This window comes from Schistocerca serialis, chromosome 4 (assembly GCF_023864345.2).
Source record: "Schistocerca serialis cubense isolate TAMUIC-IGC-003099 chromosome 4, iqSchSeri2.2, whole genome shotgun sequence".
In the NCBI taxonomy this organism is placed as follows: domain Eukaryota; kingdom Metazoa; phylum Arthropoda; class Insecta; order Orthoptera; family Acrididae; genus Schistocerca; species Schistocerca serialis.
In genome coordinates this window covers 353,275,769-353,299,627 of record NC_064641.1, presented here as the reverse complement: position 1 = coordinate 353,299,627, position 23,859 = coordinate 353,275,769, and the positions used below count along the sequence as shown (strand labels likewise).

Genomic DNA, 23,859 nt, shown 5'->3' with positions numbered 1-23,859 from the left:
GTAATTCAGCCCAGTGTTCTGGAAATGCGTAACGAATATTTTGACAGCATGTGGACATGGATCCACATTATATGCCCACTTAAAGTAGCTATGCGAGAAGCATGCGAAGCGAATATTTTGACGGCATGAGGATAGGGATCCACATTATACACCCACTTAAAAAGCAGCTGTGCGAGAAGTATGCGCGCTACAAGATTCAAAAACCTTATTGGTGAATCGATAGATTGACAAATATTTTGTTCTCTGCTAAGATACTGCGTGACAGTATTTTTAGTGACGTTTTGTCGAGTGAAGGGCATCAGCTAGTCATCCTTTTCAGTTTCTTGACTTGTCATCAAGCTGTCGCAAAATTATATTGCAACTTTGTATTATCTCGTTTACTATTTACCGACAAGTTTTTGGTTATTCTATTTCTTGATAGCTGTTGACTTGCCATCATTAGCACGGCTCTGTGAGAAAATGCGTTTTCATGTCTTTGATTAATGTCGCTTTATGCATAGTAAATATTTCAGGTTGACATTTCAGTTGCAGCAACGCAGATGTTACTGGACCCAAACCTCACATCAAGATAACACCTTGACAATAACACGATTGTCACCTATCATTTTCTGAGCTGCCAACCGTTATTTGACAGCCCATGTAGGTAGCGAAGGCGCTGTAGTTACTTCTGAATTGTACGTCATGTTGGTGCACCTGAAATCAGTACAAATGGCTGACGACGGACCAGAAGATATTAGTTGTATTGTTTTCTGTGTATACAAATACTTATTGTCTTTAATTCATCCAATAGTTTGTGGAAGAGTATGTTGACGATCAATGAAAGTAATTCCACGTGTGTTTCAATTGAAATCAGGTTAGTAATGTCACTTTTTTTTTATAATGAACTTAGTTTATTTCTAGTTTAGATGTCAGTGTCAGTTCATCGTTTGTGCTTTTGCTTTGACAGCAGTATGTTTGAATGAAATAGAGCGTAGTTACTCAGTTTTCTTTGGGACGTGCCTCAACGGTCTACTATTTCCTAGCCCAAGAAACTTCTTTGCAAGCGAACAAGAGAAGTTCAGCGGTATTTTCGCGTTTAAATGTTAACTTTACGCGTCACAACGTTTATGCTTAAATTTTTATCAAAAGTTTCTCATAAATACATGTTAATCACCAATTATTTTGGAACAGTGTTGTGAAAGAATGTGGTACCGATTTCTTTGATACACTATGTTATGACTAAACTTTAAATCTTTATAATGTTGATATAGTGACTGAAGTTGTACGATACGTTCCGATTTTCACCGTGTCACATATTAGATATCACTCACATGGTCGGTGGAGTTGGTGATACTTTAATATCCACTACATGCCAATATTAGGAACTCCTGCAGATATCACAGTTGCCCTATTATTGTTAGGAACAGAAATTTGTGAACAGTAGCAGGAAGTAGGCCTATGCAGTGTTAGTATGTTAGATTATATTTAGAAAACGAATTTTTTAACCGAATTTTAAATGAACAGCATTAATTATTTTAATACACCCCCAAATACTGTACAACCGAAAATATAGGTTGAAATCTGCAGAGAAATAAAATTCTAACTGCTGTATTTAAATTATTCTATTACCTCTGCTCAAGACATTTTATTGTATTCATATTTTTATAAACATTCACTCTGTATTAGTAATTGTATTTACTAAAAAGAAAATATACCTAAAATTAATTTTACATTGTTGGATTTTATTATTTTGTGAAATGAAAGACAGTTTGTTTGTATATGAAAATAAGGTAATGCTGTCCTCAATGTGTGGCTTGGTTTGAGGAGAACAATGGTAGGCATGATATAGTTGATGGTTGTATGTCCTTGTCTTTCTCAAACCTTTGAAGTGACTTACCACAACCAGTTATAGGGGCAGCTACACTTTAATGTGGGTTCTGAACCATGACTGTTTAAGGGAAGCAGTTGGACTTGCTTGTCAGAGAACTGAAACTTAATATTTAAAAATTAAAAAGATCATTAATTTACAGTGGAATACTATTTTGCTTTTTGACCAAGATCTTATGTTGTACCATAGATGGCTTCAGCTTTGGTTAACTTGAGGTTGATGAGTTAGAGTGCTGGCAGCTGCACTAGTTCTCTTTTGTTACTGGCTTACTATTTTGTTAGCAAAAGCATTGACTATAGTTATGGAACATTGTGTGTTACAACCCAAGTGGGCTTAGCTTAGTGCCTACCTCCGTCCCTCTCCTCCCATTTGGAGATCATCATCTGACACACATAAGGTGCACCGAAGGAAATATAATTACTGTAATGATAACTATTAAATGCACAAAATGAGAATTGATATTTCAGGTTAAACACTTTTTACCAACAATGTTTGCAGCACACGGATCATCTGTCTTGTGTTGGGCTTTTTCAAAACTGAAGACTCTTTACAGTTTCCAGGCCCATCTTCTATTCATAATAGGCACCTGAGATTACAAGCACACATCACAAAGTAAAACGATCATATGCTGGAGGAAAATGTGTTCCTTCATACTTATTCTATTATGCAGTAGTCTAGTAAGGTTAATTTAATCTGTTTGTTAGTTTTTTCCTGTTCAAAAACAAGGACTTGCACACTGAAGGGATGTAGGAGTTTAAACTGTCCAAAATATGTCTACAGGCCAAGCAGCTTGAGGGAAATGCAGTAAGATCACATATGGAACAGAAAAAGGTTTTTTGTCAGTGCTGGTCACCTTGTTTGATGCAGTAGCTTAGTACCTTATTTTGAAATAAGAATTTGGGGTGTCTCGAGATGAATGATCAATATTTTGGGATATGACAGTGGTGATTAATCGAGGCAGAAAAGTCTAGTTAACATGACCTCTAAAACGCATTGCTTAACAGCACTTGTTCAGCAGAAGAGAGGTGTTTCACAGTATCGAAGATGAAGTAGTGCTTATAGCTCTTAAGCTACGCATTATAGTGTGTTCTGTTGTATCCCTGGAAACTGACCACTCTTCCTGGGACACACTATATGAGGAAAATAATACAAAAAGCTCTCTTTTGTCTAAAGGCAGATAAACCTAAATAGGGGAAGCAAATAGCATAATTGCAATTATTTGTTTGTGTTGTCCCCAAAGAGGGAGAAGTTTATTTGGTAAAAATAAATTAGAAGCTTAAATGACTGGAATCAAGACCATAAATCTGAAGAAGATACAACTTCTTCTGCTGGTAGCTCAGCTTTGGAAATTCAGGGATGTTTAAGAAAATTTGCAGTTTGTCAGGCTTCCTGGCCTTCGGCTTGCAGAAAAATGGGGAGACAAGGGGAAGAAAAAAGACCTGATGAAAAGGTGCATGCATGTAATGAACATAAACAGATTTAGAACTCTATTAGGTCAATTAAAATTCCTGGTATGGACAAGACATCTGCACTCTCCAGAGGTGTCCAATTTTGAATGTTTCTGCTTGTGCCAGAGTACATACAAACTGAATTTTCTGGTTCACTCATTACCAGACTGTCACTTTCCAAACTAATGTAGGTTTTCATCTTCACTGCAGATCTGTCATGGCACCAAAATGAAGATTTCATGTTTACATTTGTTTGCTTTGCCAACTCTCAACCAAACTGTCAAGTTGCAACCAAATTTAGATCTCAGGCTATACTATAATCACTTTGCACCACAACCAAGATTCCATATTATAGGTGAGTTGTTAATTATTTCAGTGTTAAAAATGACACACACACACACACACACACACACACACACACACACACACACACACACACACCAGTTAACACAACACAGTTAACTTGTGTTTTCTAGCACAAAAACATCATCTGGTAAACAGCTGATCATTGGCTACACCACACTAACCTCTCATTGCTACCTACAACTTGACACAAATGTATGTTGCCACTATATTCCCTATACCACACAAGTAGTATGTGCAGATGGTCATCTGGCAGTGATCTGTTGTCACTATCAACAGAAAATATAGAAGTTTATAAGAATAGTTTCTGTAAAGGGGAGATCACACTGAATGTTAAGCTGATAGCTGTGTACCCTTACCAGACTACCCATTGACGTAATTCAGAGACAGAATTATTTTCTGGTACTACAAGCACAGCAAATAAGAACCCAGTGATCTATGTAAATCCTTGGATAAATGCACATCATTCTACAAGAAAGAAACCAGTTCTTGGAACTTTTTGGAGGAGGAAGCAGTTGATATAAATTTAATAACTGGAGATGCACAACATGTAAATGTTTTGAGTGCAAGATCTATTTATGAGTATTGTTTTGCTATTTGGGCAGCAAAATAATTGGTGAAGCAGAGAAGATATAAAAATAAGACTTGCAGTAGCAAGGAAAGTTTTCCAAAAATGAGAAATACATTAACTTCTGACATGAATTTTATTGATAGGAAATCTGTGCTGAAAGTATTTAACTGGAGTGTAGCCTTATGTGAGAGAAAAATATTTATCATAAACAGTTCAGACAAAAAGAGATTTTTGAAATTTGATGCTATGGAATAACATTGAACATTAGATGAGTAGAATGGAAAACTAATCAGGAGGAGCTGAATCAGTTTGCAGAGAAAAGACATTTATGCACAGTTTGATGAAATGAAAGTATCAGTTGATTGGGCTAACCCTGAGACATCAGTGAATAGTTAATTTGGTAGTGGAGGTAAGTTTGCATGATTGGGGGGTGGGGAGGCGAGTAAAACTCGTAGAGGAAGACCAAGGCTTGACCACTGCAAGCAGATTCGAATGTATGGAGGGTGCAGTAGTAATGGAGCGATGATGAGGTTTGTTCAGCATAGGCTAGAGTGAAAATTTGTGTCACAGTTTTTGAACTGAAGATCATTGCAACAGTTGTGGAAATATTACTCCAATTTGCCATTAGCCAGGCACTACATATCTGAGAGGAGGCAATGCATCTTGGATGTCATTAAGAGCACTACAGGAAATCAGTATGTCTCGAGATTTGCTTACAAAAGGGAGTGAATGGGGCTCACTCTGAAATAACAGTGGGTTTGAAAATAATGCAAGATCACATGAGATTTTAACACAAGCATTCACAGTCGCCACACTAGCGTACACCCGATGGTAGCATGGCAATTGACTGTCAAAATAGCAATGTTTTTATTGCTTTCTCTGTGAACATACTACGTTGTGGCATCATACTCGCCCTTAATGATAAAATTTTGGTCTTACAGGCATCATCTATAACGGGCTAATGCTTTTTCACTCATTCAGATGTTCATATTTTCTCTTAAAATTGTATTTGTCCAGATCTGAAACGTTTCCACTGTCAATTACACGAAGTGGTTTAATCTTATGTTGTACAGAAAGGTATATATCAGTCCATTGTCCACTAAAGACCTTGCATTTTTCTTATATTTTCTTCTTCCTAGAAGTTTTTGACCAAGGAAATTGTTATTTTGTAGATTTTAAAGTCAATATTTCAACTTCAGCTATAAATGCTGATGTAGTTGATGCTCATAGTAGTGTTTAACTATAATAATAACAACAGTGATGAGTAAAACTCATTTAGTGTTTTTGATGAGTATAGAATAATAGAAGCTTCTACGGGTTTCTACATGTCAAACTGAAAGGGGATTCTGAGCATCAGAATTGGAATTAAACTCATGGATATTTGGATTTCAGTATCTCTTCTCCTTTCCGAATTTTCAAAACCCTCAACCAAGTAATATCCACCAATGTCAAACTACTTCTATTAATTTATTTTTCCAATTGCTACCAGTTGACTGTTCAACATTTTTGGCTGTTAAATCTACATCAATAATGATTTAAACAATTATGATTGATAAAGATTTAGTGTTCTCTTATCTTATGACTTCTGCTGAATAAAATGATTTTTTAATTGTTGTAAATTGTTGAACTATTGTTACTTATGGGTTGGTGTGTGTGCGTGCATGCTTGCCACGCACACACGCAAGCACCTGGTTTGAGTAGTAGCTAAGTCTTGCTAACTAAGTTTTACGTGACTTCTATTTCTTTTCTTTCTTAACATTCTGGGGTTGGTCATACATGGTTTATATAGTAACAGAGTACCCTGAGGTCCTCCTTGGAACTCAGTGCAGCATCAAGAAGTACCTCCATGCAGCACCTGCTGGTCCACTGAGATTTCTGCTGTTGAACTCCCTCTGCCATAAGCAGACCTGACTAAGTATTGTACTTGAGTCTGATGTTGTCTTTCTGAGACATCTGAATATGGCAAAATCATAGATAACTCATTTAAACTTTTCAAGATGTTGTCTTGAACCAATGATTCATTGAAAACAAAAACACCAAAAAACTCCTTGCCAGCAATTTTTATTCCACTTGAACATCTTGATATTAATGGATCAACAACAAGGCCTATTTCTATAGAAATGATTGATACCTTCAATTTATGCATTCTTTTCTGGGAGCAAATGAATAAAATTAACACTTTCATGATGATTCTCTTTAGCAAAACTGGTTGAACTGAATTCTTAGTCAGTTGGTAAGAAGAGGGTTGAAATCCAAATTGGGCTGCCTAAATTTAGGTTTTTCATGGTTTCCCTAAACAGCATGAGACAAATCTAAGTACAGTTCCTTCATAAGTGATACAGCTGATTTCCTTAGCTGTTGTCCAATCCGAGTTTCAAAAGTATCTCTAATAACCTTTCATCAACATGTTGTTAAACTACAATCTACTTTCCTTCTTGTCATTGAGAAACAGTTCCAAACTAGAATCCGAATGAGGGAAAAAACAACTATCCTATCCACTGGACAAACATCTGAGTCACAGAACTGATCTTACATATGATGAGCACTGTCATCTAGTTCATGAACAGAGAAGAATGCATGAGATTACTGTTGTTTGACATCCAGTGACCACCTGACAGAACTTGGTGCTTTGACCTCATATACAAACTTCTACATTGCTCCCTACACACACACACACACACTCTCTCTCTCTCTCTCTCTCTCTCTCTCTCTCTCTCTAAGAGGGAGAGGGAGGAAGATTATCTCTTTCACATAGAGATAAAAAGGAAGTCCTCTCTCCCAAAACAAGTCTCCTTCCACTCCAATTTTAAGGTCATCCATGTTTCCTTTATTTTTTCCAAGAAGAGAAGTGTATCTACATCCAATGAATTGCAAATTAGGTTTTCAATAGAAGTAGAACTATTAGCATAATTACAGAAAATGTGATATAAAATTGCTGTGTCAGTTATTAAAATATCTTTCTTAACATCATTAACCATGTTAAAATTATAGGCTTATTTCAGGATTGAGAAATTTGTGTTCGATCAAAGACGATTTTGCCCTTAGAAAACTGGCCTACGTAAGTTCCTGTTTCAGTGTGGGAAATACTATTTTGGCCAGACATGTCACACTGTGCAAGAACATTTTGTTGAGTACCATCAATACCCATTAAATCATTGATAGGACAGCACTGCATGAACATTTCTTTACAAGAACACTGAAGTTTCGTCCTTAGTATCTTTGTTCTGGGATAGGTTTTTTGAGGAAGCCATACACATATGAGAGACAACTGGTTAACAGGGATGTGCGATTTCAACTAAGTACTGCTTGGAATCCAGCATGGCTGTCTATAAATTAAAAAAGGAGAAAAAAGAACCTGTGATTTAGGACCCGACCCTGCATTGTGGAGTGTTAATTCACTTTTCTATCATAGGAGTGTTCACCAGCAAATTTATTGTCTACTGTGCATATATGGAAGGTCTCTCTTTGCTCCCATTTGGGGACATTATTAGCACCACTTCCAACCAACTGTGAGAGACTCCCCATGCAAGCATGAAACCTGCACCCTGCCTGTAAGTTTCACTATCACCATGCAGTTGTCACCAGTCACATCTTGGCAGCAGTGGCGACACTAACTACCACACTTAAAGGTACTGAACAGTTTTTTTGATGAAATATTGTGCGACTTGAACGATGTTATCCAGTGGCTAACCCGAGAAGTTTATTTGCAGCAGATCTTTGGGGGAAAGGCTAAAAAAATCACATGCAGGCTTTTAATTTACATCAGCTTGTGTTCTCAGATCCTTCTAGCCAAGGAAAAAAAAACGAGTTTTTGTACTATATTCTCATTTTTGAAGCCAGCTATTGGCCTAATTTTATGCTACTTCTTTGCTGCTCATGTAGTTAATTGTGTTGATGTTACAGATTTTACATGTTAGGTTGAATTTTTTGCTTACATCCTGAAGCACCTCATTAGTACTCTGTGGTTTCTACCTGGCATATTACTTGGTTAATTTGTAAATAGGAAAATTGTATTGACTTTTTTTTTACTTTTTTTATTTTAAGTAGAGGCAGATTGGTTTACCTCTTGGAGTGGACTCTCAGTATGACAGCTCAGCAAACATAAAACAAGTAAAGACCTCAAAGCTAAGCACCAGAACCTGATTTTTTTTTTCCTGCAGTGTAGAAAAGAGAAACTAGTTTGTGGAAAGGTGTAGGGGGGGGGGGAGGGGGTTGGAGCCGGAGAGTTGACTCAGAACTAGGATTGTGTCAGAGAACAACAAGGTGGCTTTCTTGTAAACTGGATTGTGAAGGACTGCCCTCTCCACTCCTCACCACCATTTCCCAGCCACACCTAACCATTTCCTCTTTCCTGGACCCTGCAAACAAAACACTATGAGTAATGTGAGTATTTGAGAGGAGGCACAGGAAATTCCATCTCCTGATGACTAGTACTAACCAGCTGATCTGTCTGTGTAAATATTACTTAATTAAGTGTGTAGGTTTGAGATAACTACGTATTTCATAGTAAGAATCCAATTTAGCTATTGTGTTGCTAGTATTGTGCCTAAGATTGTCACCATCACGTTACATAGTGGCTATCAGAGATAATATCTTTGATGCATAGTTTAGTAAAGTCATCATACAATGAGGAACAGCATGTTGTTTCATGCCATCGGGCTTACTTATCTATTAGAATTGTGACCATAATAACTGAAAGACAAAAAGGGGCAGAGTGTATCAGCATCAACTGCGAAGAGTGACAGAGGACTCCACTGACAGGTTTGGTGAATGCAAAGGAACATGCTTTTGTCATAATGCAGTTTTATGTTTGGCTCTGTTATTACTGAGGGAACAAAAGCTGCACCGGTCACTGTTTCTGAATGTCAATGTTTACCAGGCCAAGTGCAGCTCACTCACTCATTATTTGGAAATTACAAAAGCTGTGTAATCATGACACAATGAAATGGAACAACTACACAAAAAAAAACAAACTTATGTTAGTGTGATAAGTATAATGACCAATGTGTGTTACAGCTGCTATCACTCTTTTATCTCTTGAGAGTAGATATCTATATATGAAAATATGTTTGTAGCATGTAACTGTACATTAGGACTGCTGCATATCTGTGATGTTGATTGTGCAAATATTTTGCTGATATGTGAAATACTATCTTGGATATTCACCTGGGAGTCCCATTTGCCGGCAAGTTTTAGGCCGCCTTTACATGGTGTAATATTCTTGTGATAAGGTGTAGATACAACACTGTGTTTCTGTTCTGTTACTGCTAGTAGACTAGAGGCCAGTGAGTGATCCTCTTGACACAACTGATAGCCCAAAATGCAGGAAACCCTGGAAACAACTTCAAGCAGCTTATTTGACTTCATGAAAGAATAATTTATTGATACTTTTGTGCCATCAGTTCAAAAGTTCAAATATGCTCTAAATTATTCTAGTAGTAGAAAGATTTCCTAAACATTAATGTGCCAATGAATGAAACATGTTAATAACATCTGGTCAAGCATAATCATATACATTACCGAGCGAGGTGGCGCAGTGGTTAGCACACTGGACTCGCATTCGGGAGGACGACGGTTCAATCCCGTCTCCGGCCATCCAGATTTAGGTTTTCCGTGATTTCCCTAAATCGTTTCAGGCAAATGCCGGGATGGTTCCTTTGAAAGGGCACGGCCGATTTCCTTCCCAATCCTTCCCTAACCTGAGCTTGCGCTCCGTCATTAAATGACCTCGTTGTCGACGGGACGTTAAACACTAACCACCACCACCACTAATCATATACACAGAGATAATCCCATTCTGTTGTTTGGTATTATCATACATTAATGCTGTCTGTTTACAGTATATGGCCATCAACTACTAAACAATATTTGATTACTTTTCACTTTGTGTTTATTTACAACCAAGTACATCAATAGCTATGGTTTTTTTAATGATTGAAGTCCATTTTAATTCACACTTCATAAGATAATTGCCACACTAATTAATTGTTAATTCTGCAAAGATTTGAATGTCCATTTCCCACTATCATATGATGTAACTACTAAATATGTTCAGAAACCTATGTATTAAGTAAGTAGATGTAGTCAATCATACCTGTAACTTGAACATTGATGGTAGTTCTCAGTGATTTTAATTTGATACTCTGTCATGTCCAGTGAGAGGTCTAGATGCTGAATGATGGTTATACTGAAAGGTCCATTCATTAGGTAACATGGTGAGGGCTAATCGAATGCTTTGAGGAAATGTCAACAAATAAAGGAGACAAAACTTGAAAAGAATATTTAATGCTTGTCTGATTAAAATTGAGTGAACACTGTTCCTTTCTGCATTAATTGTAAAGTTCTTCTGGGAAGAGGTACGCAGCTAAGCATTGAATGCGAGAAGAACCAGAACAAACTTCTAAGTGCCTACCCCAAGGCCCAGCCAATATGGAATATTATTTTCCCTGAATTGCTTAACTCTAAATTGACTTTGTCCAGGCCATGGATGTGCACTATACAAGATACCTCTTGGAACACTATAAACTCTTAATTCCTCAGCCAACTCACAGGTGGCGTACTGTAGCTTTAATGCTGTTCAGCTGCCACATCATTGCTTCAACATTGGTTTGTCACATGAGGCTACAATTGACTATCTGGTCAGTCTCCACAATGCCAATGCTCTGCTGCACCAAGTGATGTCCTTACGTGAGTCCAAGTGAGTTACATGTTGACTACAAATTTTTACATGTTTCACAGAAGTTGTATTTGGTTACATGAAAGAAATGCATAATTGTGTTACAATGATAATCAAAAGAAATGCACAATTATTTTACAGTTTATTTTACACTGAGGTGACAAAAGTCACAGGATAGCAATATGCACATACACAGGTGATGATAGTATCACATACACAAGGTGTAAAAGGGCAGTTCATTGGTGGAGCTGTTATTTGTACTCAAGTGACTCATGTGCAAAGGTTTTTGATGTGATTATGGCTGCACAGTTGGAATTAACAGAGTTTGAACACAGAATGGTAATTGGACATTTCATTTCGGAAATCATTAGGGAATTTGATATTCTGAGATTCACAGTGTCAAGATGTGATGTGCTGAGAACACCAAATTTCAGGCATTACCTCTTACCTAGGACAATGCAGTAGCCGATGGCCATCTCATAACAACCAAAGGCAGTGGCATTTGTGTAAAGTTCTGAGTGGTAACAGAGAAACAACACTGCCTGAAATAACCACAGAAATCAATGTGGGGCGTACAATGAACATGACAGTATGGTGAAATTTGGCATTAATGGACTGTGGCAGCAGATGACCAAGAGCTATTGGTAGGGTTTGAGTGTGGTGTAGTCCACACAAAGTGATGGACCCAAGTAGTCAGCAAGGCACTGTGCAAGCTTGTGGTGGATGTAAGGGCTGTGTTTACATGGAATGGTCTGGGTCATCTGGTCCAACTGAACTGCCACCTCTTGTGCATCAACAGCCCCTCTGCCATCGCTTGCCCGTGGGTCCCCAAACTGCGCACCTGCTGCCTCTTTGGTCACATTCTGACTTAGGCTACTATTGCCTTCTGGTCATTCACTAACTGCCCTGACATCTCTCACTTGCAGTAGTGTGTCAGCAACCTGTTTTCTTTTGGCACACTGAAGTATTATCTGATGATCATGTTCCTTCAGCTCTAACCTAAACTTCTTTAGTCTTGATGACAAGCGTGATGTGCTATTTACCCATGTTAGGGGTTTGTGGTCGGTACATATCAGAAACTTACTTCCAACAACTTACTGCCTAAGTATTTAACTGGCTAACAAATGGCTAATGTCTCCCTCTCAATTCTGCTGTACCCCACTATATGCTTTATTCAGTATGTACAACGGGTAAGTCACTTCCAATCTTTTCTTGACGTAAGATAGCCTCAACAGGTGTCTGACTGGTGTCAGTGAAGGTTATGAGTAGTTTTCAGAGTTCGGATACTGCAATATCACTCGACTGATCAGCTTCTCTTTCAAATGACTGAAAAGTGTTTTCTTGGTCAACACACCTGGTGTAAGGTACTACCATTTTTAATAGTTCATGTACCAACTTTATGATTTTGCCAAAGTTGCTTACAAAAGTGTATAGTATCCAGCGAGACCTAACTAAGACTTCAGTAGCTTTGTTGTTTTGGGCTGTCGATACATTTTGACACTTTGTGGGTCTCACTTCAAACCCTCACCCAACAGGATATTACTCAAATAGCACACTTCTTTTCGTAAAAAATCACATTTGTCGATCTGTAGCTTTAGATTGTGGGATATAAGCCTTTCAAACACTTCTGTTAGCCACTCACTGTGTTCCTCTAAGAGGCAGCCAGATGTCACCATGTATCCAAGTAGGTGAACAATTTATCATCTTGTAGCCCTGTCAAAATGGAATTAATCAATTTTTGGAATGTACTTGAATCTCATGCTGTAGCACCTCTTTTTGTGCTTGTGATATTTTGTAGGGTCGTGAGCAATTCACCCTACCTTCTGCTTCTGATAGCAGTTTGATTTCATGTTTGATGCCTTCTCTTAAAGATTTCTTGTCTCACACGAAACGAAAAAAACATCGCTATACATGGTTCATATCTTGATAATTGCTGCTTTTTCGTCTTGTGTTCAAATGACTCAGGTGGATATTCTCTTTATTCGTGCTTTCAACTGTGGCTTGTCTTTCTAATCTGACTAACTCTGGACGATCCCTGCCCTCGTACTGCTTCTGCTACCAGCCGTGTGAATTCTACTGACACTCTGTCGTTTGTAGTGTTCAGTACACTCGCGCCTTTTCCCAGTTGCACTTTTGCCAACTGCCTCAGGTACACACACACATGGAATGATAGCCTCTCTCATTCTGTTCACCTCTGCTCTTAATCTGCATATCCGTTCCTCTCAAGGCCCAGTTGTTAGCTTTCTTTCGACTTGCTTGCGTCTCTTTGACTTCTCTCTGGCATCAGGGATTGCCTACCTCAACTTTATTTCAACAGTTTCTTTCCTATCTCTACCGTCCTTCGTCATTCTATGCATGTTTCGCTTCGCCTGTTTCGAAGGAGCCTGTTCTTTCCTGTGCATGCACTACGAAACTCACCTATTGCTCCATCTTCATTCCTCTACGCGCCGTTCACTCCATATCTGACCATATTCTGAAAGTATATACCTTCTCTTTCTCGTACATGCACTCTTGCTCCGTACATTTTGCTCCGTTCTCCACAGATCCACAGTCTCCCGGTGGCATAATCAATTACACCTCCATTTTCCTTAAAGAAGTCTCTGCACCAGCCTGTCCAATGAAAGATTCTCATCATCATCGATTACGTGGAAGCAATGTCTCACTAACATTCCGCTTCTTATTCGCAATCCGATGGTTGTAGTTCCCTCTGCCTCTGGCTTTCCACCGTCGTTTAAGCTACTTTTTTGAACTAAGCTTATCTACAACCCACTATCCACGAGAAATCAAATTTGATTCTCCATGCCTTCGTGGCACTCCAATTCTACAAATTAATTTCTGTTTTTGCAGTCGACTGTCAATATCCTTTTTGGCAAGGTGAAAGATGACTTCTCACGCCGTTGCTTAGATCTCCTGCCTTTTACTTTTCCTCTGTGCATAGCATGCACACTCTATGCATTCTCTCACGTAGTTACAGGCTGCATTTAAAACATGTTACTGGCTTCAACCGGGAATATGGGCCACTGTGCTCGGGCAAGCTACTCTGTGAGAATCTAACTGCCAGTATCCTGTTTGTGTCCCTGCAACTTCATCTACATCATACTCCGCAAGCCACCTAATGGTGTGTGGCGGAGGGTGCTTTCGGTACCACTATCTGATCCCTCCAACCTTGTACCACTCGGGAATAGTGCGTGGGAAGAATGAAAGAATGATTGTCGGTAAGCCTCTGTATTGGCTCTAATTTCTCGAATTTTCTCCTCGTGGTCAATATGCGAGATGTAAGTGAGGGGGTGGCGGGGGGTAGTAATATGTTGTCTGACTCTACCTGAAAAGTGCTGTCCTGAAATTTCAATAGTAAATCTCTCCGTGATGCACAACGTCTTTCTTGAAACGCCTGCCAGTGGAGTTTGTTTAGCATCTCCGTAACGCTCTCTCGCCAGCTAAACGATCCCGTGAACTTCCGTGGAACATAGTGAGATCAATCTCGGCCATCCTCGCTGGCATTATTGTATTCTTTCCTCCGTTTGCTGATACAACCGACTCCACCTTTCTCATATTTTTATCAGTGCAACAGTCTTGCGCCATTTGCCCTGGCTCACTACACGTGAAACATTTCGTCACTTTCTTTTTGTTTCGCCGTGACGCTCTACAGCTTAGAGTGCTCTCATATTCTGTCTGGCCGAGGCTATTGTGCTCTCCTCCATCAGAGCGATCCTCTGTAGCCTTTGCTAATGTTAATTGTTCACTGTGTACACGCGCTATGGGCTTTATCCTATCATCATAAATTCCTTGGATGATGGCCTCTTTGTTTAACGTCCATATGAGTGCGAGGCTGCATTCTTACTCCGACTTTCTCATTGTACCTCTCATAGTTACTTTAAAGTGGTGGTGCATTGGTTCCAGCTGTGAGGTTCACTGTGCTATGGTTTCCCCATATTGTTATCAACGCACAAAAATTTTGGATGCATGGTAATCGAGTGTTCTCCTGTCGTAGTTTCCTACAAGGATGGCAGGAATGTCTCACCAATTGACGCTTAGATCTGTCACTAACAATTTGCTATGTGCTTAGCCAACTGTTTTAGTTTTTACCAATTTTAGGAGATTGCTATGCTGCTCTGGATTTATGATTTCAAATGCAACGTCACAGTTGTCAAGGAACTGATTTAGAGTATTCTTAGTGCCATCAAAGAATTGAGGTATTAATTTGGGAGATTCCGACAGACTGACATTGCCTACTGGGTGGCGCTTGTGTCATTGACTTCGCATGAAAAACTCTGTCATGTGACATGTCTGCTACGATGTTTCACTCACCACATAAATTCTCGTTGATGCAGCTGTTATGTGCCTTCCGCGTCCACGTACTGACATATGCCGCCACTGCTACTGCTGATGTGTGCCTTCTGCTGCTGACAAAATTGGAAATTTGTGATAAGTTCCTATGGGTCCAAACTGCTGAGGTCATCGGTCCCTTGGCTGACACATTACTTAATCTAACTTAAACTAAATTACGCTAAGGACAACAAACACACACCCATGCCCGAGGGAGTACTTGAACCTCCGACGGGGGGAGCCGCGCGAACCGTGGCAAGACGCACAGACCGCGCGGCTCTGCTGCTGAGTACAGTCCACTAGCTGACGCCCGTTTCGGCTGCTGGTGCTCGCTGCCTCTGGCCGCCTTGTTGGATGACTGCCTTGTACCTCAGGTGCTGTCAGTCTGCACATGCTCGTCCGGCTTCTTCTCCTTCTGCTTCTTCTCTGGGTGCCGTCCATCCGCTAAGGCAGCACTGTCTCTGGCCACCTTCCCCAGCGATTTCCGTCACCCCATGCACCATCCATTGGTGGAGCTACTTCTGGTTTTTTTCTTTTTCTTGCCCACTCTCTTACTTTCTTGGCCCAACCGCTAGAGTGCACACTGATTATTCAAGTAATCCAAGGGATTCTCAAAGTCATTTCTTTGTTTTGCTTGATGTTGGGATGAAAAGATTCGATATTTCAAAGAAGGGTGACCTGTTCCAATATGTCAGCAAACAACCCCTGCTAACCTACGGTCAGTCCTCCACCATAAAGTATAATATGTATATGTCACCTCCCGTGAATGGTCTAGACTCTAGATGCTGAATGACAACTATATAGGAAAGGTCTGTTCAGTTACCTAATGTGATGATGGCTTATCGATTGCTTTTAGAGGAGTATGGAAGTCAGTTGGGTAATACAAATAAGTGAAGGAGGCAAAACTTGATAACAATCTGGAATGGTCACTAGAGAAAAGTTTAATGACTGAAGGAACACTATTCCTCTCTGTACTGTTAAGTTCCCCTGGATGATGGTATGCAGCTAAGTATTGAACGTGAGCAGAGCCACAGCAGACTTCTAAGTGCCTACCTTGAGGCCCAGCCTACGCGGGGTACTGATGATTACTTCGCTGAACTTCTAACTGTACCAATCCTGGCCCCAGTTCTGTCCTGCAAGGCGTTTGTCTCAGAAAGCCACTGAACTTTAACTCCTTGAATGACTCGCCTTGGCCTTACATGCTGTGCAGTAGCCACGTCAGTCTTTTACTTTGGCACGTCGTGTGAGGCCACATGTGATCAATGCTCTGCCACGCCCAGAAGCGTCCTCCAATGCTCTTCCACGCCCAGTAGCGTCCTCATACGAATCCGAGTGAGTTCTACGTCGTTTCCGGACAATGCCATCGGCAGCGCACATCCTGTGGTGTCTTTGTATTCTCAAGCAAAAATCGTTCGTCCTGATTTCTGCTCTTTTGGCCTTTTAGGTGTTGCATTGTTCATATAAAAGACAACATGTTGACTCAAGTATGTAACCTAAACATGTGCTTCACAGAAAAATATTGTTCATTTACTCTAGTGTCCAACAATTAAGTATAATGAAGATATGTGAGCAAGAAGGGTTGAAGAGATTAGTGTAGTGTTCGTAAAAGAGACAACACTACGATTGAGGTGCTCAGGTAGCCAATAACAATGGAAATTTATTGAGCCTAACAAACAAAGTAGAATAAGTTTCCTAGAACATGAGTCGGTACTACTTGGTTCAATATAATTCGCCACTGAAGACGTGGCATGCCCTAGGTAAGCACTGATGGTGCACTGTAATGTCCTGTCGGGCAATCACTGATGTTTCACGAGGATGCTTGTACGCAGATGAAGTTCGTGCGATAGTGTCCCGTGAGGTGGCGAACTTGAAGGAGGGTCTGAGACAAAGTCCTGCGAAGCGGTGAGTTGCGGTGAAAACATTGGAGCACTAGGCGTCTCTGGCGTAGAACATGTGATAGGTAAATGGGCGCAGATTGCTGGCAGCTGGCGTAGGCATGTGACTTGTGGAAGCGAGGTAATGCTGCAGTGGAAGCGTTGTTTGCGGCGATGCTTATGCCTCTGGTGGCGAGGCTGGGATCACAAGGTATTATGGCAGCTGCTGGAGGTTCGGTTGTAAATAAGTCTGCGTGTTTGCTGCTGCGGATTGTTTTCATATGAGCTCCAAAAGCAGTGCCGTTAGCGGCTGGAGCTGGGTAGTGGCCATGTCGCCTGGGGATACGACGATTAGAATAAAGCATAATCATGCCTTTTGATATAATATTGTGTTCCAAACAAACAAAAAAGTTCTGAAAACAAAGGTACTCATGAAATAGTAACAAAGTCAGAGCCTTCTGTTCTGTAATAACATGGTATGATTTCTGCGAGGTGCATCAAGAGCTGTGTTGGCTATTGATCCCTTCCCAGGAGAAAGCTGTGGACACATCTGCAGATGCACTTGGTGCCAGCTGATCGACTAGTTTCTTCCCGTTGCATCCCAGGTGGGCTCAGTAAGACAGATCCAGCTGCGAGGCATTCGAGGATTCTACTTTGTAATGTAGGATTTAAATACGGCCTTAATTTGTAAGTTGTATGGAGACACTACTCTCTGATTACAAGGGAAGTACTAAATGCCGAATGTGCCGCTCTACTTTACGAGGACTGTCCCAGAAGTACCCGACTTGAAGTACATTTAGCTGTTTTTGCAAACAAATGTCTATAGTTTGAAATTTGACGATGCTGCCCTGTATAATATTTGCTTGACAGACATTGGTAGTGAACGCTCTCAGCAAATTCGTAACCGTGGACTAAACTGGTCATCATTATTGTTATACAACCCTCTCATTTGAAAGATATTAAGCTGCGATTAAAATTACTTCGTGATTGACTCACCAGCGACTCTAGTGGTAGGGGCCAGCCACCAGCCAATCTACATCTACGTGATTACTCTGCTATTCACAATAAAGTGCCTACCATAGGGTTCAATGAACCGCCTTCAAGCTGTCTCTCTACCGTTCCACTCTCGAATGGCGCGCGGAAAAAACGAGAACTTAAATTTTTCTGTGCGAGCCATGATTTCTCTTATTTTATCGTGACGATCATTTCTCCCTATGTAGGTGGGTGCCAACAGAATGCGGTCTAAGGCGCAGCAGTCGTGGACTGTGCGGCTGATCCCGGCGAAGTTTCGAGTCCTCCCTCGGGCCTGGGTGTGTGTTTGTCTGTTTGTCCTTAGGATAATTTAGTTTAAGTAGTGTGTAAGCTTAGGGACTGATGACCTTAGCAGTTAAGTCCCCTAACATTTCACACACATTTGAACATTTTTTCCAACAGAATGTTTCCGCAATCAGAGGAGGAAAACTGGCGATGGAAATTTCATGACAAGATCCCGTCGCAACGAAAAAAGCCTTTGTTTTAATGACAGCCACTCCAATTCACGTATCATGTCCGTGGCACTATCTCCCCTATTTTGCGATAGTACAAAACGAGCCGCCCTTCTTTGAACTTTTTCGATGTCATCCGTCAGTTCCAGCTGATGCGGATCCCACACCGCACACCAATACTGCAGAATAGGGCGGACAAGCGTGGTGTAAGCAGTCTCTTCAGTAGACCCGTTGCACCTTCTAAGTGTTCTGCCAATGAATCGTAATCTTTGGTTTGCTCTACCCACAACATTATCAGTGTGATCGTTCCAATTTAGGGTATTTGAAATTGTAATCCCTAAGTATTTAGTTGAATTTACAGCCTTAAGATTTGTGTGACTTATCGCGTAATCTAAATTTAGCGCATTTCTTTTAGTACTCATGTGAATAACTTCACACTTTTCTTTATTCAGGGCCAGTTGCCACTTTTAGCACCATACAGATATCAAAATCATTTTTCAATTCGTTTTGGTCATCTGGTAACTTCACAAAACGGTAAATGACAGCATCATCTGCGAACAATCTGATAGGGCTACTCAGATTGTCTGCTATGTCGTTAATATAGATCAGGAACAATAGAGGACCATAACATTCCTTGGGTAACTTCTGTTTTAGTCGATGACTTACCGTCTATTACTACGAACTGTGACGTTTCTGACAGGAAATCACGAATCCAGTCGCACAACTGAGGCGATATTCCATAGGCACTCAGTTTGGTTAGAAGACACTTGTGAGGAACGGTGTCGAAAGCTTTCTGGAAATCTAAGAATATGGAATCAATTACATCCCCTGTCGATAGCACTCATTACTTCATGAGTATAAAGAGCTAATTGTGTTTCAAAAGAACGATGTTTTCTGAATCCGTGTTGACTATGTGTCAATAAATCGTTTTCTTCAAGGTAATTCGTAATGTTCGAACACAATATATGTTCCGAAACGCTACTGCAAATCGACGTCAGTGATATGGGCCTGTAATTCAGCGGATTATTCCTGTTTCCCTTTTTGGGTATTGGTGGGTGCCTTGTTAATTCACAATGGAACAAAAAGAGCGTTTTGAGGATATTTGTCACTGTTTGGCGATGTTTCCTTCAGAAAAGCCGAATTTTGTCGTCGATTCATAATCATGGGTGAAACACGTGTCCATCACTTTGCACCTGAGACGAACAATCGGTTGAAAGGGAAGAATCGACTCCAAAGAAGGCGAAGACAGTTCCATCAGCAAGCAAGATCATCGTGTCAGTTTTTTTTGGATGCCCATGGGATAATTTTCAAAAAGGAAAAATAATGGCGAGTATTTTGCGAACTTATTGCAGAATTTGAGTGATGAAATCAAGCAAAAACGGCCCCATTTAACGCAAAAAGTTTTGTTTCATCTTATTTTGCGGAGCTCGATGGTTCTCACTACAAACAGGGTATCAAAGCTATTGAACATTGCAGGGGAAAGTGTATCGAGCTGAAAGGAGAAATAATTTGTTTTGCCCAAAATTTTTGTGGGTTTTTTTGTTAGGTCAGATACTTCTAGGACAGCTCTCGTATCTTTGGATACGTCCCAGTTCTAAGGTTCGTATACAAACATCACAATTGAAGTCTGTGCTGAAATCTTTACAGTCAGTGCTTATTAGCCTGTTATGCTCATCGAACACGACTTTGTCCGTATGTGCACTTACAATGTTACGTACTGCGTCCTTCAAGGTGTTAGCCAACTTGTTGAGTAGCTTTGTCACTATCACCATGTCTTCAATTGTATATGTAGGAAATATTGTCATGTGACTATAATTATAATATTTAATCTGGTAAATATATGAATAAAGCTCTATACATACAGTGTCTTTGATCCAGGGTGTTCACTTTTTATTCTCCTCTATTTAGTAGACAAGAATGCACTCTGGATCTGAGCTAGTGGTTACAAAATAATACTCGAAACTATTGAAAAACTATGTTTATTAATCACCATACTAATGCTACCGCTGTGATAACTACTTAATACCTTTATACTGTTGTCTCACAAAGGATACACTATATTGTGAGAAGCTGATATTACTGTTAAATCACTCACAATCCTCCTTACGTCACTTACAATCTCCTACATTACATAACTCACAATCTGTTACCAAAGTAACCGCGTCACCACTCCGTTGAGTCAATAATACTAGGGAATAAGGAGATAAGTGAAATACGAACACTTGACGCATATTAGACGCTGAAAAACTGTGATAATTGTTTGTGCGTTAATCGACGTTTACTCCGTAGGAGTGATGTGGTCAGAGGAGACAGTTAGGATTTAGTTTGTGCTGCTGCTGCTGCTGATGCATGGTCAGTTATATTATGTTCTCAGATCAGTACGACGATTGGTTATATTGCAGCGCGTGATCTGTAACTAGGAACTTGCGCGTCGGTCGGAAGTTGCAACACGTCATGGATGTCGAAAGCCGGAAATTCGTAGTTCGCTGGTTTCCGGCACAGAACGCACATCGCCGCGTCAAAAGTTCGGGCGTCGATGCAATTTTACGTTAGGGACCATTTGCATGAGTATATTCTGCACGTTAAAAAGTGAAGATTCAGATGCTGTTTACTATGCACCAGACGTGTGCTACCGTAACTAACCAATTGCGAAGAAAAGTATGTAGGTATTTTATATATTTTTGGGAATGAACTATCCTTGTCCACACAGTAAATGAAAAACACGAAGACAACTAAGCTACACTGCCACACAGCTATTTTCTACATTGCAAACAAATTCTGAGGAAGCAATGATACTCCCTATTCCTAATACATAAGGTTCAAGAGCAAGTAAATGTCTAAAGTCAGGAAAACCCGATTTCTAACTTGTACGTTACAAGTAATTGTTTCTGAAGAATGAGAGATATGCTGTGCATTGAAAAGTGTTCTGAAATGACGAATAACTAACGCTACATTGTAAGCACCAAAGGATGTTATGTACATGTTCGTTGATACATATTACTTTAATCCGTAAAAGATATTTTCGCAGTTACAGGGACATGGAATTACGTAAGCTTGTTAAAATTCGATTTTTGAAGCGCTGTTCATGAGAAACAAAGCAACGTTTTGTGACAGTCGGATGCGTAGAACAAAATAACATCCATATTATATTTTTTATGAGTGCTCGGTGGCTCTAAAGTCTGAAGTGAATGTGAAGTTTATACAATAGGTTTCATCTCACTTATTAAGGGTTGTACATAATCAGATTCTGTCGTGTTTTGATTGCGATTTTTTTTTTTTTTTTTGTGCACCACCCCTTAATTATATTCCAAAGTGTCACGTAGTTAGTTCTCAACTACTCCAATTTGACAGCATTAGTGTCCTTTCCTGCCCAGTAAGACAGCATAGTAACCTGATATAGTAGATATTTTATTGCCGGTTTATTTAAGCACTGACCGGTATAAAATATATGTACTTGTTGCCTTGTTACCATAAAATGTTATCTTCATTAAAATGAAATTCGATACCGCCTGTATAGTGCGGACTAGGTTATATATGTGGGTATAGCTGCCTGCTTGTAGTGCACAAGTTACTAAATGGCATACTGGCTTAAATTGAATAAGAATGGCCATATTATTAGCCTTTTATAGTAGTCATGTAACTTGTGATGCGCTTATTCTTTTACTCATTTAGCTACATGTGCTACCAGTTTTTAGTAAACAGTCCATGACGTTTTATGTTATATGGAAATGGTCAAATGTTTTTGTGATTGCGCGTTGAACTCCTTTTCTAACTAAGTTGCTGACAACTTTAGCGATGAGTAATACAGATCTTTTGTTCCTAGTTCTGTAGCTGTGACCATCATTATTCTTCTCAAACTGTGATAAGCTATTTTTGACGAATTCATAACGGAATTCATGGTGAAAGGGTTGTTGAAAGGATTGTTGAAATACCTAACTCTTTGAAGAGAGTCTACCAGATGATTACGGGTGAACACTACGTATTACTTTCGCCGCTTGTTTCTGTACAAGCAATAATTTTTTGCTGAGTGATGTCTTAAACTAGAAAAGCATGCTGTAGGACTTTAATAAGTGGATGTATGTAAATATTCGTTTATTTCTTTCTAAAATTACGGTAGCTGTTTTACGAATGGCAAAAGTTTAATAATTTTGTTGCTTTTGCAAATAAAAAATATATTTCTTCCAGTTCCAGTTTCGGTTGGTATGTACATTCTTTGCTAACAGCAGTTCATATGCTATATTAAATGATGGTGTTATTACAGTTGTTATACAAACTGCCTGCACTGTGTTCATGTTTTCTTCAAAAATAAACGGGGAGACCATTTACTGAGAACTATTTAATAATTATTTGAAAAAAATATTGTAAACCGTTTGTTCTGTTGCCTCCTCTTTAACTGAATTAATTATAATATTTTTATCATGTGCAAAAGACACTGTGCTAAATGTATGTTAAATGGAAGGTCAATCACATAATACAGGGTGTACATAAAGTCCGAGAACATTTTCAATTATTTATTGCACAAGAACTAAACATTGTACAGATGTCATACATATTGCATTTTGAAGAGAAACTCTGAAAAAGTTTTTTTACAAACATTCGATATGCGAAACATGAGTGACCCGGCAGACGTCAATACGGTAATCGAATTCTTGCCATACCCGTCACAGCATGGCATCATGACACTGGCTATCGCTTCCCGTATTCTCTCCCGGAGCTCTGCTACATCACGTGGTAGAGGCGGTACATACACCAGATCGTTAATGTGTCCCCACAAAAAAAAAAAAAAAAAATCACACGTAGTGAGATCTGGTGATCGGGGAGACCATTTCATGAAGCAGTGAACTCCAACACACACAAAGCTCGCTCCGCAACTGAACTCGCCATGTTTGCGACTAGCGCTGACTATAGGCAAATTATCAAACTACGCTGTGGCGGTATACATGCAAAAAAAAAAGAAAAATCACTTTCAGGGTTTCTCTTCAAAATGACATATTGTGATATCTGTACAATGTTTGGTTCTTGTGCAATGAATAATTGATATATAATCCTGCATAAAGAATAGGAGTGGATCGAAAATTGGCTGTGTACGACTCCATTCTTGATTTCTCCCAGTCGCCAAAATTTTCTTGTCAAAGTTTTCTGTTTAGTATCAAATCAAAGCAGATAAAATAAGATTACAGTAATATATATATATATATATATATATATATATATATATATGTGTGTGTGTGTGATTTCACGATCTTGAAA

General features: G+C 39.6%; 1 protein-coding gene across 4 annotated transcripts in view; it reads left to right on the top strand.

Annotated features, from left to right (window-relative positions):
- The first annotated feature begins 692 nt into the window (after nt 1-692).
- Nucleotides 693-23,859, top strand: part of LOC126474137 (tyrosine-protein kinase Src64B) — a 276,344-nt gene continuing 253,177 nt past the window's right edge. For 2 of the 4 annotated variants that reach the window (XM_050101579.1, XM_050101576.1), the window contains exon 1: nt 694-853. The gene's annotated coding sequence lies outside the window, so the exon portion shown is untranslated. Of the gene's footprint in view, nt 854-23,859 lie in introns of all 4 variants that reach the window. The other 2 variants (XM_050101580.1, XM_050101581.1) reach the window with 2 other exon arrangements.